This window comes from Eptatretus burgeri, chromosome 9 (assembly GCF_056783735.1).
Source record: "Eptatretus burgeri isolate ZD-2024b chromosome 9, Ebu_testis_v1, whole genome shotgun sequence".
NCBI classification, from domain to species: Eukaryota; Metazoa; Chordata; class Myxini; order Myxiniformes; family Myxinidae; genus Eptatretus; species Eptatretus burgeri.
Window position 1 is genome coordinate 3421576 of NC_140969.1, and position 18372 is coordinate 3439947.

The following is an 18372-nucleotide window of genomic DNA, read 5'->3' on the forward strand; positions in this document are numbered from 1 at the left end:
TGTTTTGGAGACGTTTAAAGATTGTATAAAAAATATTTCACTCGACGCGTCACGGGTCGTCCCATGATGCAGCGCGCTCGAGCAGACGCGTCGTTGACCCACGTAAAGCTTTTGCGTGTGCGCGCTGACGGTGTTTTTGATAAAGATGGTGTTTAAAAGTCATTTTTTATCCCAATAAAGGTTATCGTCGCATGCCTGACTCGCTAAGCCGTCGGATTATGCAAAGATTGTTGGTAGATGGCCGAATATTACGGTTTTGTGACTGATAAAATAATATTAAATAATTGCGTCGAGAAATGGAGATTTTTGCTTCGGTCGACGTTACGATTTTTGATGGTTTGGTACAGAATCATCGTAGAAACTTCTGGTTTGCGTTGCTACCTTCTCGAGAGACAGCTTTTATTAGACAAGGTGAGAGGTCAAGTTGACGATTTCGTAAGTACCGGTCTATGACTGTGTGTGTGTTTGTGTGTTTGTTTGTAGGCACGATAACTCGAGAACGGAAGAAGCTACCAATGTCAAATTACACCACGTGATTCAGGAGGGTGATGGCTAGCGCTGATTAGATTTTGGTCAAAATCGGTCAAAGGTCAAGGTCACAGTGAGGTCAAACATTCAATTTTTGATGGTTTGGTACAGAATCATCGTAGAAACTTCTGGTTTGCATCGCTATCTTCTCTGGAGACAGCTTTTATTAGACAAAGTCAGAGGTCAAGTTGATGATTTCGTCAGTACCAGTCTATGACTGCTTGTTTAATAGTTTGTTGTTCATTGGGGAGATATTTTGGAGGATGTCACTGTGTTGTTGTTTTAATGTGTCTCGGGAGTCTGTGGGTGGTTGTACATGTTGTGGAAAGTGTGAATGAGGTTGGCACTTGCCGTTGTGAGGAACTGTGCACTTATCATGTCCAAGTGGTCTTTGATTTTTAACATTTTTACCTGGGTGTGTAGGTGCTCAATGGGTGTTGTTGATGTGCAACCTGTGACGATGTGAAGGGCTTTGCTTTGTTTGGTCTGTAGGGTGTTGAGGTGTGCGTTTGATAGGCTGGAGGCCCAAGATGGTCTGGCATAGTTAATTACTGATGTAATGTACTGTTTGTATATTAATGAAGTTGTTTCTCTGTGGTGTCCAAAGTCTGCCTGTAAATGCCCTAACTACTGTGTTCAGCCTGGGTGTTCATGTGTTTTAAAAAAAAATGTTTGTGATGTGATCTGAGAATGACATGGATGTGTTAAAAGTGATGCCTCGTATTTCTGTTTGGCGTGTGCGTGGGATAGGGATGTTGTTTTCTAGTGCAGCGCTATCTTAGTCGGTGTAATTTGTTAAAAGGGTGAGTGGTGATTTTGAGGGGCTACTTTCAGTCTGTTGATGGTGAGCCAGGTTTGTTGGGTGCTGAGGAAGGGTTGAAGTTGTGATCTGGTTGTGTTGATGTTGCTATGGGTCGTAATGGTTATATCGTACACATATGAGTATATTTATACGTTCTTGGGTGGTCCTGGAATGTCGTGAATGAACACATTACAGTGTGGTTGAGAGGACTGAGCCTTGACGGACTCCGTTGGGAAGGTATCATGTGCGTGTGATGACTTGCGTTTAAAGGTCAACTCTGACTGTCTGCATGATAGGTAGTTGGCCAACCAGAGTTTGGTGGTGGTGTTCAAGGTTGTGTTGAGAATTTTGTTTTTCAGTAAGAGTTTTGGGAGTGTGTCCAATGCTATGCTGATATCTGTTGTGGTAAGAATAGTGTGTTTTGGTGGTTTTCTATTGTTGAAGTGATCAAAGGTGTTTTGGGTGAGGTTTGTGAGACAGTTGGTCGTGGAGTGGTTTTGATCTGAATCTGTGTTGGATGTGCGAGAGAGGGATGTGAGGGTTTGTGAGTGTGAGTAATTAGGTGTTCTACTACTTTGGAGGGTGCACAAGGTGAGGTGATAGGTGTGTCGGAGGATGATTTAGTGGGTTCTTTGTTTGGTTTGAAGGCGGGTAATGATTTTGTGTGGTTTCCAAATTTGGGGAATTCTTGAGTGTTGGGAGGAGAAGTTTGTTATGTTTGTGTGTTGATATTCCGTGTGGTCCAAGGTGTTTCAATGTAAATTGGACGAGACGTCAGAGCCGGGAGGTGGCGTGTGAGTTTTTGATGATTTTTGTTGTTTGTGTGGAGTGAATGGCGAGATGGTGGTGGCTGAGCTTGTGTGTTGTAATATTTCTTTCCTCTTTTCTGGGTCCGATATGACGCGTTTGCGTCGTGGTCCGCGAGGATGGTAGCTTGTTGTTTCTCTGATGGTGCGTTGTCTGTGGTAGTTATGACTGCATGTGAGGGTGTTATTCCACTGTTGGAGTTCATGATGCTGTTCATGGTTTAGTACTGGTACGTTTGGTCGTGGTTGAGTGGTCCAGTGTGCGTAGAAAGGCGTGCAGATTTGTGGGGGAGTTTTTCCACTATTTTGTTGTTGATTTCCACGTTTAGTGTTGTGGTGATTTGGGTGTTGGTGTGTTGTGTTTCAAGTTGTCTCGTCCGAGGTGTGCGATTTCCGGTGTGTAGTTTGGGTTGTATTTTTTTGATATTGTCCTTTGGGATGTATTTAGTAGCTGTGGTTGTGATAATCACATTGAACTGTTTGATGTGGATGTCAATGTTGGTGGTGATGTTGTTGTTGAGTTGCAATTCTTGTTCAGTCTTGTGCATGTGCCATAAGTTGGAGGCAAGAGTGGACACCCACGGGAAGAGTGAAATATTTCACTTTCTGTTATCAGTTCATTGTTTTCTCATACCTAAAGGTGGCCTTGCTTTTTGTTGCTCTATTTGGGTCATGTCTTCGCCGTGGCTTGGTCTTGGTAAGGAGGAAGGGGTTATTGGATATGTGGCAGATTGGAGAAGACTGCTTGGACGTGTCTCATGAAATAACGCTTTTATTTCTTTCTTTATAGACAGAGTCGAGGCTCGTGGAGAACTAATACACGAGAGACAGACAGACAGACGAAGACCAAGATGGAGGCAGACTTGGATGAACAATGGGTGTGGGGAGGAATGGGGGTCAGGAGAGGATGCTTTGGGTGGACAATATGGATACAGACAGAAACTATCAGGAAGGAAAACTGGAAATCTGGAAGGAGGGATTGGGTTGGGAGGTTAACGAGAGTGGAAAATATGATTTTTGGATTGGGGTGAACAGCTGTCTAGCAGACCTGGAGGGAAGCATGAGATTGAAGAGGATGTGGAAGTTGGTTCCACAGCCGGGAAAAAAAGAGGAACAAAGGTGTGGAGGTGATCAGTGATTGTGGATTAAGGTAGATTCACCAGAAGGGGGTTGATGGTGGACTGTGTGCGAGCCCTGCAGAAACTTGGGGTTGGGGGGGGGGGGTACAAAGCTCACAAAGAGCAGAGGGTGCAAGACCAGAAAGGAGGCAGTACAAGACAGAGTGACCACCGACCTGTGTGCGATGGCAAAGTGATAGGCTCATCTCGGCTTCATTGTGGGAGATTCTAATAATCTTGAAGGCCTTGGTTTCCATGGCAGCAAGCTAAGAAAGGTGTGTGAGGCAGGGGAGCCAGCCCAGAGGTGAGAGCAGTACTCCATCAAGCTGCAGTTGAAAGCCTTGGAGGTGGATAGGAGTTCAGGTGTGACAAGGAAGGACTTTGTACGATGGAGGACGCCCTGTTGGCGGCTGGCTTTAGAGGCGAACTTTGAAATGGGGTTTACCCATGAAAGATCATGGCTAAAAGGGAGCCGCAGGAGTTTGAATGACTCAACTTCCTCGAGAGGATTGTTAAGAAAGTAGATAGGAGCGTTTGCCAGACGGTCCCTGCCGAGAGAGATCGTGAGAGTGAGAGATTTGTCAGGATTAAATATAATAATGACCGTTTTTACAGCCATTTTTCCCTGCTGTGCAGGGGTTTGGCTTTTTCTTGAGGCAATGTTTTATGGCCGGATGCCCTTCCTGACGCCAACCCTGGTCGCCTCTTACGACACACAGGGATATGGTACACCTATTCTAACCGGGGCATACACCGGGACCAGTACACTGGTACTCATTTCGCCGAACTCGGAAGGATGACAGGCTGAGTCAACCCCCTGGTGTTAATTCAGCAGCCAACGGGGCTTGAACTCAGGACGCTGGGATCCCAAGCCGCCACCCTAACCACTAAGCCAACACCAGGCTCAGATTTGTCAGGATTGAAAGACATATTCCAAGTGTTTGACCATCTTGTGATTTATTTTCAAGATCTGAAGCGGGGTAAGAGGCTGCAGCCTGCCTGTCTGAAGGATGAGGGATGTCATGGCACAGGGTGAAGTCACCAGCAAATGGAGGATTTTCCAGAGTCCAATAAATCGTTTATATGCAGATCTTGCCTCCAGATAATGGGGAATCCCATCTGAACTACATACTTGGGAGGTTACTTATCAAAGGTTATCATTATAAGGATGTTTTTGAAAATACAGTGCCACCAATTTATGTGTTGTAAAAACAAAACACCCATCGGACCCTTTGTCCAGTGGAGCAAAACGTGTGTGTGTGCGTGCGTGCGTGCGTGCGTGCGTGCGTGCGAGTGTGTGCGTGCGTGCGTGCGCATTTCTTTGCTGCTGCTCCTGATGCTCCATCACTTTGTCTTATCCCATGGCATGATGTTTGAGTATAATCAGGAAAAATATTTTCAAACACCGTCATTGAGTTTGTGAAACCTCCTTTTATGTTCTGTCCCTTTAACTTTTTTTGTTCTGTGTTGCAGATCAAATTGGTTGGTCCCTATAGTCCTTATCAAATGCAGTTCCACAGTTTGACAAACACCGGCAGAATGAGGTACGTATCGTCATACTAAACGCAATTTATACCAACGTCATATCTATAACCAATAAACTCAACTTTCTGGCTACGGCGCATAAATTTATCGTTTAAATAAAGAGGAGTTCAAACTCCATGACGGCAGAATTATTTTTTTAGGCTCCATATTATTGATTTATTTTGTTCTCGATCTACCTTTTAAGAATATGTTCATGACCAGCTTGGCTTGTGAGTCATTGTACTGTTTTAATGGCACTGAGATGGAGTTATAACATTGCTGTTTTAGGATGTTTATTAGCTCTGTGATTTAAAAATACAAGATGGTTCCTTTTTTTTTGTGACGAAGTTTCATCAACATCGTGTGTTTGGTTCAAGCGATAACGACTGAAGTGTTTACGAGCTCACTGAATAAATTGCTTACCGACGGACACTGCTCGCTCGCGTAAGCTCACTATGTCCAATATGTCACGGACTAAAGTCCAAATGAGATAAAAATAGTAGTCAGAGTCATATTAAAAATGGTCTTATTTAAGACTTGCTTGATGCTCAGCATTTGAAGGATGGAGCACAGACAAAATCCCATGGGTGTTGTGAGCATGGGGGGGGGGGGATAACTTCGTCATTGCACAGAAATGAGTGACTTCATAAAGGTAGTGCAGGGGGAAGTGACATCACTTCCCCCAAGTTTGGTTTGTGCGTGCGCATTCTTGATTTATGTTTCATCTCTGCCACGAGTCTTAGACTCTGAACAGATATAAAATCAACGGGAATCACACACATTCAGGCGACTGCAATATGTCCCCGTGCCCTCACATCCACTATTTATTTATGGTTTTGTATACTGTCGGACTCCAACATTCGTGGGGGATACATTCCTGAAAATGCCCCGAATGTTGGGGCTTAAAAAAAAAAAAAAAAACTCTTTCATTCCTCTTTTTTCCCGCCTTTGGAATAAACTCCCTCACTCTGTTCTTTCCCATTCTTCCCTCCAGGCTTTCAAAACAGCTGTTCACCACCACCTCTTATCATCCCCCATCCAAATCCTCGATCTTTTCTACCCCTGATAATCCACCTAAGCCCACTTCCTTCAATTCCCCTGCTTTCCTTCCTGAAAGTCCCTGTAATGTCCATCTTCTCTTCCTCGTGTTCCCCGTCCCATCCCCATCCCTCTCCCTTCCACAGATCTCCTAATGTGTCTGTTCCCCACTGTTTTGTCCCTCCCACTCACACCCCTCTTGTATCATGCCCCCTTGCTGTGCGTTGTGTGTTAGCTCTCATACGAGCCTCGACAAGGTATACAAAAACAAAAAAACATAGTCGAGGCTCGTGGAAGAGCGATGACACGGCACAGCATAACAGAAAGGGGAAAAACCAACAGCAGGGCGGAGGGAGAAGGTTGACGGAGATGGACAAACAAGGGATGGAGGTAATGATGGAGGGGTAATGGAGAAAGCAAAGGGTGGACAATATGGATTCATAAGTAAAATTGTTTGACCAGTTTGTGATTTTTGTCAAGGTCCGAGGAGAGGGAAGAGGCTGCTGCTTGTCTGTCGGAAGGATGAAAAATGTCAGCAAAGAGTGGAGTCATCAGCAAAGAGAGAAAGAAGATTTTCCCGAGAGTTGGTGAGATCATTGATGAAGATTAGGAATAAGATGGAGTCCAGCACATTGCTTTGGGGCACTCCGGCCTTGACAGGGAGAGTAAGAGAAAGGGTTCCATCGAGTGCCAATCGGCTATGAGAGTAAACAAAGTCGATGAGCCACGTGTGGCGTTGGCCTTCGATGACACAGGCAGAGAATTTGGAGAGTTCAGGCAGGATGCCAGACGCTATCAAAAGCTCGAGATATGTCCAGAGAGATGGCCCTGATCTCTTGTCTGATATCGAGGGCCTCCACCATTGTTGGGAGAGTAGAAGTAGCATGTCCAAGGTGGAGTGACCAGGTCTGAATTTGAATTGATCTGAGATGAGGCTGTTGGAGAAAAGGAATGATTTCATGTCAACTGCGTTGATGGATTCCATGACCTTGATTATGACTGGAAGTAATCTAATGAGATTGCTCGAAAGAGGATCAGTTTTTGCACGTTTTTTTGTTTTTTAAAGCTCATCTGCACTTTAGTCAGGTGAGCTGATGCGATCGAGCAGTGTCCGTAGGTCAGTGAGTGAGTCCAGTCAGTCAGTCCGTAAACACTTCAGTCATTGTCGCTTGAACCAAGCACATGATTTTGATGAAGCTTGGCCACAAGCTTCATCACGGGTGATGTACCAAAGTGCATTGACTGTGTCAAAATCTGTGCCCATTGAGGGAGTCTACAAGGGGGTTCTGACCACCCCCCTCCAAAAAAATAGGTATTTGCTGTCTTTGAACTACACACATGATTTCAATGAAACTTGACCACAACCTTCATCACCCTTGATGTACCAAAGTTTGTTCAGGCATTAAAAGAAATTCAGTGTCTGAGAGTGTTTGCAGGGGGTTTGAGTGACTGTTGCTCCTGATCCAGGTGAGCTTCAGGACAGCGGTCCCTTTTTTAATGTAATGCTGTGATGTTGGCCGATTTCCAAGCAGATGGAAGATGACCTATGGTAAAGGGCAGAGAGAAGATGTGCAAGAGCAGCGGAGCAAGTTTTTAGGACCTGAACTGATGCTGTCCGGTACAGTTGCAGAGTCAGAGTCAGAGTCGAGGGTTGCCAGAAGCATTTTTCCCGTTTCAGGTGCAAAAGACGCAGAATGGAGGAGCAACTGGTTATGTATGTCTGGGAAGGATGGGTACAGAGAGGGAGGGGTTCGGGACATAAGATTTTGAAGCAAACACTGAGGCATTCGGCCTTCTCACTCGCGGAGTCTGCTGTGGTGCTATTTGAAGTGATGGAACGGGAGCATACACCAGAGGCAGACTTGACAAGGTACCACCAGGTTTTAGAGGAGTTTGAAAGCTCATTCTTGAGATTGGACAGATGTTGTTTTTCTGGCTCTCTTGAGAGTGGACACACACTTGTTGCGGGGTTTGTGGAATGATCTGAGGTTGCCTTCGGTCAGATTTGCCTTTCATAAGGAGAATGCAAGTTGTTTTTAAAGCAACTGCCTCACCACAGGATTTAAAGAACCAAGAGCGGGAGGATTGGTAAGATAATCGAGGACGAGGTAGGATGAATCTGTGCATAAGGGAGAGGAGATTTCTGTGGAGGAATCCCCAGAATGAGTAAATATCAGCGGCAGTGGATAATAGGGGACCAGTCCTGAAGTGTAAATAAAAAATACGCAAAGTGGGATTGCAGAAGCACGTGACACTTTATGACCCACAAATACGCCGTGGTCCCTCGATAACGGGACCATGAATGTCAGGGTCCGACAGTACATAGTTGAGGCATGCCTGGTTGATTCTACAGGCAGGGAAAGAAGAGGAACAAATAAGTGGAGGTGAACAGTGATCATTGGTTTAGGTATTTTCACCAGAAGGGGGTTGATGGTGGACTTTTTGAGATCATTGATGAATATTAAGAACAGGACTGGACCCAGAACACTGGTTTGGGGGCCCTCCAGCCTTGACAGGGAGAGGAGATTAAAGGATTCCATCGAGTGCAAAATGTTGGCGATGAGAGTAAACAATGTCAATGAGCCATGTGTGGCATTGGCCTTGGGTGCCTAGGCAGAGAATTTGGAGAGTTAAGGGAGGATGTCAGACTTTATCAAAAGCAAGAGATATATCCAGAGAGATGGCGCTGATCTCATATCTGATATTGAGGGTCTCCATCAATTCTTGGGTGAGTAGAAGCTGCATATCTAAGGTGGAGTGCCAATGTCCCCTTTAAAATGGGAATTAAGACATTAAAACAACGTGTCGCTGCTTTATTCTAAATGGGTTGTGGTTACTTATGTTTGTGCCAAGTCTTGTCTGCATTTATTTAATCGTATAACGCCTGGTCGGCCAGACACCCTAATTAGGTGTCTGATCTTGACCTTTGATCCCATATAGAATCTAAAGAAAAATCACAAAATTGTCTTTGCACTGCACTCTGGAGAGGCAGTCTTCGAAATGTTTGTGCCAAATCCTGTCTGGATTGGTTGAAATATGAAGGTATAACACAGAAGAAACCTTAATTTTGTGAATGATCATGGACTCTGACAGCTGTATAATTCCAAAAAACATTCCAATCCCAAATGTTTTCATGAATCTAGAGGTTGTTTGGAATCGCCTGTGTGCCAAGTTTCGTCTCTATCGACTCGAATCCAATGGAGTGGCAAGGCAGAATGTGTGGGAATGCATTGCCTCATGAACTCGAGAGTTCGTACAACACGATACCCCACGCAGTGTTCAAGCATCTACTGTACTTCAATTTTAATGAAACGATGATTTTAAAGATCGTGTAAGATTAAAACCAAAAAATCTTGAAGTTTCGCGTGATTGAAGCAGTCTTGTACAGCACCCTTGTACACGACGAAGACGGTGGGTCACGGTTTCGGAGATGGAGGCTTCGTTGATCACCATAGAGCACAGCGTCAATTGGCATGGTGCAAGGCCATATCAGCGGCCACTTCTTCACCCCGATACTATGACAGCGCCTTCAGATACTCTTCACACCCCTCGACTTTTGTCACATTTTGTTGCGTTTCAACCTGAAATTTAAAAGGATTAAATTTTTTTAAATATTTGTCACCCATCTCCACAAAATACCCCGTAATGACAAAGTGAAAACATGCATTTGAGAATTTTTTACAAATTCATTAAAAATGATGACCTGAAATATTTTGGTTTAATAACTATTCAACCCCCTGAGTCAATAGTTTGAAGAAGTGCCTTTGGATGGTCCGGATTCAGATGCAGCCTATCAGTGGGATACAAAATGTATTCTTTTCAGCCGGATGGAGGTATGCGCTCCACCGAGTGCCGTTCTCGTTCACCCTGAGACGATGATTTTTTTTTCTTTCTTTTCTATCAACACATACAACAGCCGACTATGCTTGAAAGCTTATGGCAGATCTTTAATGTCCACAACCTAATTGTATTCGGAGATTTATTCTCGCACTCTAAAGACAGCTTGCGCTCTGAGGTGCAGTGCCTCTTGGTTGCAATAAACCAGAAATGCAGATCTGTCGGGATTCAAATCCAGTGTAGACATCTTGATGTCGAGTCAACTACTCCCCCACTACTTCATATTGAAATAAGTTTACACATTCGACTCTCAAAAGGAGTATTGAAAGAAAACGGGCAATTATTGATTGAGTGTTGGTCGGTTGTGTCGTGTGTGTTTGGTCTTGTATATCCTCTATTATATGTGCCGTACATGTGGGTGATGGACTGGTGAAATATCCCCCCAAATGGTATGTTTTTATTTTTGTTGATACGGTGGTGGTACTCACAGGGCAGCATTGTCACAAAACCCTATGAGACTTATCTTCATTGTTTACAGATAACATCAGCGGTTGTTTTCTGTTTGTTTCTTTCTTAAGAAGATTTATTTGTGTTTCAGCAGGTTGGGAGGCCTCTGTTTGACTTCGAGTGTGATGATTTGCTTCTCTCTCGTGGTACTGCAGATCAGTAAGGGTGGACAGGGACAGTGTGAATACTGTTGCTGTGAACATCGAACCTCAGGACACTCATGAAAGGATTCTGCTGGCGGCCTCTGTTAGTGTGAACTCCTCTGGTAAGCCTGTGGAAAAACAACCTCACGAAAACTTCCACACCTTGAACACTGTTGTCCAGCAGGGCAGATAGACCCAACAGAGCGACACTTGGAGGAAACTTCCAGAAAAATGAAGTCTGTGTGCAGAAACGGACGTTTTACACCTGCAGCAGAAAAAAAATAAATTAACTTGGGCGTGCAACATGGCAGTGATGGGCCAAATGGTTCACGCTCTGCCGTCGAGGACACCCGACGTATGACACTCGATCACCCAAAGTGCCATTATTTCGTGTTTTTAAATAATTTTGATTCCTAATTGGAAGTTTTTATAACTATGACATTCCACGTGTAAAGATATTGCGGTGCAGCAAATTTCAGGGGAAATTGGCCCAGGGGTTTGGAAACACTCGCCTTCGGGGTAACGGAACTAACTATATATATATATATATATATATATATAGTATTATGACTTCAAAAGTGAGTCGCAACTTATCCTAAAACTACAGAGTAATTTAATTTCGGGTTTATCATTTCCATCTGGATCTCTGGCTCCTGATGCTGCGATCACAGCTTCAAACTCTTTCTGCCACGTTGATTTGGCCTTTTGTTTTTTGTATACATTGTTGAGGCTCGTGGAAGAGCTAGTACAGTGAATTGATCAGGACGTAACAGACAAAAACAGGATGCAAAACAGGACAAAAGGAACAGTAGAGAGAGAAGGGGGGGGTGGAAACACCAACAGTAGAGTCGAAGGCAGATTTGGACAAGCAAAGGGTGTGGGGGAGGAATAGGAGCCAAGAGAGGGATACATTGGGTGGACAAGATGGATACAGAAGGAAACTCAGACGAGAAAACTGGGAATTTGGAAGGAGGAGGGATTGGGGTGGGGTTAACGAGGGTTGTGCACCAATATCAAACTAAAAGTACACTGATGTCCAATTTATGTACAAGCTCCTTCGTGAGCCTGAGATTGGTTCAAATACATTTATTTTTCATCCATTGAAACATTTGGCGAGCGTCTGTAACACACCCAGTTAATTTACTCTCCTCGATCAAGTCAGCTCAATGTAAATACTGTGTACTCCAAACCAGCACAAGTGTAATGGACAGCTGTGTTTACCTTCTGCCGTAGGATCCACGATACTCCTGCGAAACACAACTCTGATGCCTCCCATCCATGGACTCCCAGCCATTGTTTGCATCATGTTTGCTCCCACAATGGAACTCCGGTACCACTTGGTTGTGTATTGTTTGTTTTATCCTCTGCTGCGTGTTGGAATTGTTTTCTCCTCTGTTAATAAATTAGCTTCTCTGGACATGGTGTCCAATTTTTTTTAATTTGATGCTATGCTGCGCTGCCGGAGGGAGATCTTGGGCATGGCTCATATTTCCTGAAGTGTGCGATTGGAGGCTGTGGGTAAAGTTTTGGTTTGGTTTTTGGAAAGGCTGGTTGGGGTTTGAAGAGGGTTTCTGAAGAGAATCTGAACGTAAAAGGGTTTTGTGGCCGCTAACTCCGTTGCAGACGTGACAAGGAAAAAATCCGTTTCACCGGGGCGTTGTGCGGCCTTGGTTGGGATGCAAAAACCAGAAAATCCATCTTTCCAGACCACGACATTGAGGTCACCTTTGACACGACCTTTGATGTTGATGACCTTGTTAAGGTAGGTATCGTGAGAGAAGGAAAACAACTTTCACATCTTTGCCTTTGGAAGATGTGCGTTTTACTTGTACGGGTTGTTGTGTGTGGACAAACCCCCCCCCCCCCCACCCTTGTCTCTGATTAAGAAACACCATATTATGTTTGCATTCATAAGAAGTGAGGACAGATGCTTCTCACATTTACGGTTTACAAAGTGTTTCGTTAAACGATGCAAACGAGTTGTCTGACTAGTTGTACAAGGGCCGTGGTTCAGGAAATGGCATTCGAGATGAACCCCGCGGTAACCTTCAAATGGAGACGAACGAAGGTGAGACGACGTGGCCTGGTGCCGTCATGGAATGAACTTTTCGAAGTACACATGATGTGTTTCTTTTTCTTCTTTTGTGTGGCACATGATGTGCTGTTCATGTTTGATTGGGTTCGTTTTTTTTTTTTTTAATACTTTAGGCTGTGTTTCCTCGCTTTCACTCCGAGTGCAGTTCGAGTCGTCGGCATTTCGTACAAGGAACCTTTGTTGCCTTCTGTTTTTTTTTGTTTTTTTGTATCCGTAAATGGAGGTTAATGGCGAGTCAGCACGTTCATAGAGACATCCTGCAGGAATTGCAAATGTAAAGGGACCAGGCAGGGTAGGGTGGGGCTCAGGGAGCAGGCTCATGGTGGGATAGCAAGAGTAGAAGAACGTGTGTGAGTCGGTTTATAGTGTTGTGGTTGACGAAATTCGCAAACCACCATTCAGGTCCCTTAGGTGAGATATCTCTGTAAGTATATGTGTAGTTAGGCCCAAACCCGTTGTTTAGAGGGAATAAATGTCATTCATTCGGGCTGCGACCCCTCTAGATAGCCGTTTTTCTTTTACTATCTTTATTTTGGACCAGCCGCCATTACTACCATCACAACCACCACCAACCACGTCTCAACAGCCATCACACAACAACCACCAACCGCAACGCCGCTTCACAACAACAGCCACGACCTTTACCGTCACAACTCGCCCTCGCAACCATCGCATCACCGTCATTCCCGCGCCGCTTGTGGGCACCGATACTGGACTCGTGCAGGGCGCGCACCGAGCAGCGGGTGCAGAAACACCAGCCTTTCCGAAGAAATCGGATCAAAAACGACTCACGCCCACTTCTGTTCCGTCCTATCAGCGAGCATGGGGCGATTTGGCCCCGCCTCCAGGTGCATCGGAGTAATATCGCAATATGCAGATTCATGGATCAAAAAGCATTCACGCCCACTTTTCCTCTGTCCAATGGGGAGCCAGCCAGAGGTAAAGGGTCAAAGGTGAAGGAGCGAAGCCACGGGCGCTATAAAGGGCCGCGTTCGCTCGTAGTTGAGTCAGTCAAGTGGAGTTGAAGAGTTGAGTTGGGAAGTCAGTGAAGAGAAGAGTCGGAGAAAGCAGTTGGACGGAGCTGTGGAGAGTTGGAGAGGTGGCGGCGGCGAAGGCAGTCGAGGGGGCGCTCGTGTCAGAGTCGGGGAGCTGCGGAGAGGAGAGGCCGGTAACGCGACCGAGGTCGCGGTGGAGACGCTCGTCGCGGGACCCGACCCAGCGAGATATCCTCCTTCCCCCGAGCATCAACAACCCCCTCCTGTTTCCCCCCCGCGCTGAGATAGTGCGAGAAGGGGGCCCCGTTCCCACCCCATACCAGGCAGTCCCAGCGAGGCCCGCGGAGTCGGGGCGCCACCGCCATTTTGCGGCTCATCACCAGACGGGTAGGCTCGACGCGGTCTCGGCCCCTAGGCCCGTCTGCCCCCTCATAGTGGAGGGTGGTCCCTTTTTCTTTTGCTTTGAGTATATGTGTTGTCGGCGCCGTCTGTGAAGTAAAACTGTATAAGTGTTGTCGTGTGCTCGGTAGTCGGTGGTAGATCTGCATTGTGTTTTGCTTTTACATTTGCTTTTTGTGCATTATTGTGTGTCTCTTCTTCTTTTACATTTGCTTTTGGTGTATAATTGTATATGTGTGCTTTCCGTTTGCCGCGGAATAAATGTGCTTTATGTTGAACTGTTCCTCCCGTTTCGCTTCGTCTTTTCTCTAATTGAATCTCCATCTTACTTCACGTAAAGGGTTGGTCGTGGGCTAAAACGCCCGATAATTAATCGAACCGTCCAGGTTGACGATAACACCGCTCGGTTATCCCGATAGTACGGAACGGGTCGCTTAAAGTGGCCCGTGTCCGAAGTCGACCTGCGGCGAGGTGCGATCGCCCGGTCTACCCTCCGTGTGGGTACTTAGGTAGGTCGAATTTGGCGAGCAACCCTATCCCACGCGGGGGGCCGATTGGCACGATCGTGGTGAGGCCGAAAGGCCCACCCGTGACTAGTTCCCGGCGTTAGTCCGAGAGGGTCACGACGGGATTGTCCGTCCGGTGGGCGACGTGCCGCGATTCGAGTTACGTGGCCGTTCGCACGCCGGCGGGCGCGAATCCGCAACACTGGTGTCAATATATAAGTGGGAGTGGGATATAAACTCATCGCCCTCCTCGCGGCACTGGTATCGGAGAACGGGAAAACGGGCTCTCCTGTCTCCAGCTAAATTCACGGGAATCGGTCCAGGGGTGAGAGGAGCGACCCCCGATTCCCTCCAAATTACGAGCGATTTAAATTAACCCTTTACGAGAAATAAGATGGCGTCTCAAGGCGAGCGGGAGCCAGGGGTATTAGAAATGGATGTAGAATGTGTAGAATCCATGGTCCAGGATGAAAACCCCGTGCAGGAAATGTTGGTTATGCAGGAACACGAACTCCCCCAACTGAACCCAGAGCCCGAAATAGGTGCGGCGGCGGCCGCGGTGTATGACACCTCCCCTCCCCCTCTCCACCAAAACCCCCCGATCCTTGCCGAAACGTCTCACCCAAGCGCACCCGACATGGCCCAGCTATGCGCCATGCTGGCGGCAATGACAGCGAGGATGGATGCGAATACAAAAAAAATGGATGCGAATACACAACAAATGAACGAAAAAATGGATGCGAATACACAACAAATAAAAAGCATGAACGAAAAGATGGAAACAAACATGAAGGAAGAAATGAAAGAGCTGCGGGGTGAGACGCAGAACATGGGCCGAAGCCTGCAGGCGGGCATGAAGGCAGTAACCGGGGAGCTTAAAATGGCGACTCCACGTGTGGGAGCGAACGAGCTGGGAGGGAGTGCAACGGCTGTCGGGCCCGCGGTGGAGGCGGGTAAGGAAAAAAGAATTCGGGGGACGTGTTGGGCGAGGGTCGTGACGGTAACCGAGAGGGACAAACTAATTGGGGTGACGGAGACGTGCACGAGGGAGATAACAAGGGAAGAGACGGAAATAATAGTTGAGACAAGGGAGGCAAAGGGTGAAGAGGTGACTGAGTTGGCAGAGACACGGGAGATGGGAACGATAGAGGGAAGACTACACGATGAAGACGGGGTAAGTGACGCACACACACACATGGAGGTAGTGGAGGATAATGGGGGTGAGCTCGCGGACTGGGTAGAGACCCGGTGCGAGCAGTTGGATGGCCTCCTCCAGGAACGAGGGGAGGGAGTATGCCCCCTTGAGGCGAGTCACGACCAGGTGAGTTCGGTCGTGCTTTGCGACGTTGAGGGGACGGGTGCTGTGGACAGGTGCACGGAGAGCTTGGGGGGGTATAGAGGCCCCGGAGACCCTTGTGGGGACACGAATCCCCAGTGTAGTTGTCCCTTTGTGTGTGGTGCAAGGTGTGAGTGCGTCCTCGTGTGTGGAAGCGACCCCGTGTGTGAGTGGTGTGGTGGCGATTGTGCCGGAGTACGTGCTTCCCAGCACGCCGTGTATAAAAGGGGCACCGCAAGTGGAAGAGGCCGCGTGTGTGGATGAAACGGCCAGTATGGATGAGACACCGCGGGCGAGTGCCCCCGGGTGAATGAGTGAGGCACGGTGTGTGAGTGAGACACCGCGGGCGAGTGCCCCCGCGTGTGAGTGGTGTAGTGGCAAGTGTGCCAAAGGGCGTGCTTCCCAGCATGCCGTGTGTGGATAAGGCACCGTGTGTGAGTGTCGCCGTGTGTGTGAGTGAAACGGCCAGTATGAGTGAGGCACCGCGGGCGAGTGCCCTCGCGTGTGTGAGTGGTATGGTTTGTGTGAGGGAAATGGCACGAGTGAGTGGAAGGCCGCGAGTGAGTGGAGCCACGTGTGCGAGGGAGATGGCATGCGTGAGTGAACGGCCGAGTGCAAGGGAGACCGTGTGTGTGAGAGAGCGGTATGTAAGGGAGATGTCGGTGGGCATGTGTGAACATGCAGCCGCGTCTCCCGGTGTGAGTTTAATGGTGAGGTGTGTTAGCGTCGTAACGCGCGGGAGTGCGTGTGTTGAATGGCGACGGAGACGGCGACATGAGAAGAAAGAAAGCCGAGTAGCGGCTGTAGTTGTTTCGGGGACCGTGCCGGGTTCACCCAGCAGTGAGCACGAGGTCCGTGCTGTGCAACGCACGAGGCCCCCACGTGCTCGCTTGCGAGAGTGAAGTCCCGGTCCGGAAACGCCAGCGGTGGATTTGCCGATCCCGCGGACGGACAAAGTTTAGGCAGGATTTCGGATTTGGACCGGACGGGTTCTCCACGCGATCGTGTGTGTTAAGCTCCAACGGGCAAAGCACATGTGTTCGCGTGGGGAACCCCTCGAGACGTGGGGCTTGTGTTTTTTTTTATGCGCACGGTGACGTCATGGCTGCACGTGGGGTTGGAATCCAGCAGGAGGGGTATCCCTGCCGGATGGTACCGTCCAAGGAGGGACGAGGTACACGTGCAGCTGCATGACGTCACGGGCAGGTGCAAAGTGCGCGAGCTGTGAGTTGCCGCGCTGGTACTGCGCATGTGAAAAAAAAAAAAGCAAGCCTCACTTTCGGGTGCACAGGATTCCCGGGCAAGGGGTGGAAGACCCCCCTGGCCAGGGCACAGGATGGAAACTAGTTAGGGGGAAGGGTTAGCTTAGTTAGACCGACTTCATGGGGCAGGGGTAAGTCCTCATGGAGTCCGTGGAATGGATTAGTTAGAGGGATTGTTAGTCAGATTTATGTTGGGAAAATGGAGTATGGGATTATTTTGGAGACAGAGACAGACTTTGGATGTGTGGTGGGGACGTAGCTTAGCTACGTAGGTTAAATGGAACGTGCTATAGTATAAGGGACGACGTGGGAGCATGAGTTAGTTCGGGGAGGTAGTTAGAAGGATGGCAGAGTTCAGCGTGAGTGTGTTGAAGAGTTGTTGGTGAGTGAAGTGAGTGAGTGAGGCCAGCGGGTCTGTGTGTATGGACCGAATGGGGAATGCATGGTGCGATGAGTGATTGGGGGGAGGAGTGACTCCCGCCCAAGGGACCCCGGGGTCAGTATAAAGTGAGTTAGGGGGTTAGTCAAATTGAAAAATGGAGGTTGTTTTGTTGTTGGTGGGAGTGTAGGCTCGAAACCCGTTTGGAGGGGTGCAGGAGCCCTGTTGACGGGCTGGGAGCGTGGCTGCGAAAGGTGAGTATCGCTGAGTGGGTACCCCGGGCACCAGGCTAGTCGGCCGTGGTAGGCCAAGGGCCCATGGGGGGCCGGGATAGCGTAGTGGGCACGGGTGCGCCTGCTTGGTGCGGGGGCCCGGGGCGCCATTAGCCGCGTGGGCAGTGTTGTGGGCACGGGTGACCCTCGGAAAGGGGCCTGGGAAGCCAGCCTGCCACGTGTGCGTTTCAGGGGAGGTGCCATGGGGGGCACTCTCCGGTGTTTAGGGAGTTGGTGGGCTCGGAGGCAGTGTAGTGCCCGGGGGTGCCATTGTCGGAGATTCGGCAGAGGGTCGTGCCTGCCAAAGGGAGCCACGTGTCCCAGCCATGAGACCGTGTGAGGGCACGGAGAGAAAATTGGGGGGCGAGGCCCGAAATTGTGAGGACACCAACACAGGCGACGGGAATCTGGGTTGTTAGAACCAATAGTTTAAGCGAGAGGCGCTTGTTGAAAGCCCCGGGGTAGTTTAACAGTTAAATGGATAGGGTAGATTAGGAAGTGTACCCCTCCGCACCATCCATCCCCTCGCTCTCGTTGTGGGCCGCTGGACCCACTTTGTGTTATAGATCGCTGAACTCTGGGGAGGCCATCCTGAGGCTTCGTTGGGCCTCGACACAGGACGCAAGCTCTCCCTTGTTCCCCTCCGGGAAGGGAACGTAGGGATTGGGAGTAGGCTAGGTGACAGGATAGGTTAGCCGAACAAGGACAGTACAGGGGGTTAGGGGACGATTTATAGTGGGGAAGTTAAAATAATAAAAAAATAAGTTGGGGCTAAATTGGGGTTTGACAAATTAAGGGAGTGGGTATAGACAGTGACAGGCAAAT

At 48.1% G+C, this 18372-nt stretch overlaps 1 pseudogene; it reads left to right on the plus strand.

Moving 5' to 3' along the window:
• LOC147019446 (uncharacterized) overlaps positions 1-18372 on the plus strand; it is a 30112-nt pseudogene that overhangs the window by 8360 nt on the left and 3380 nt on the right.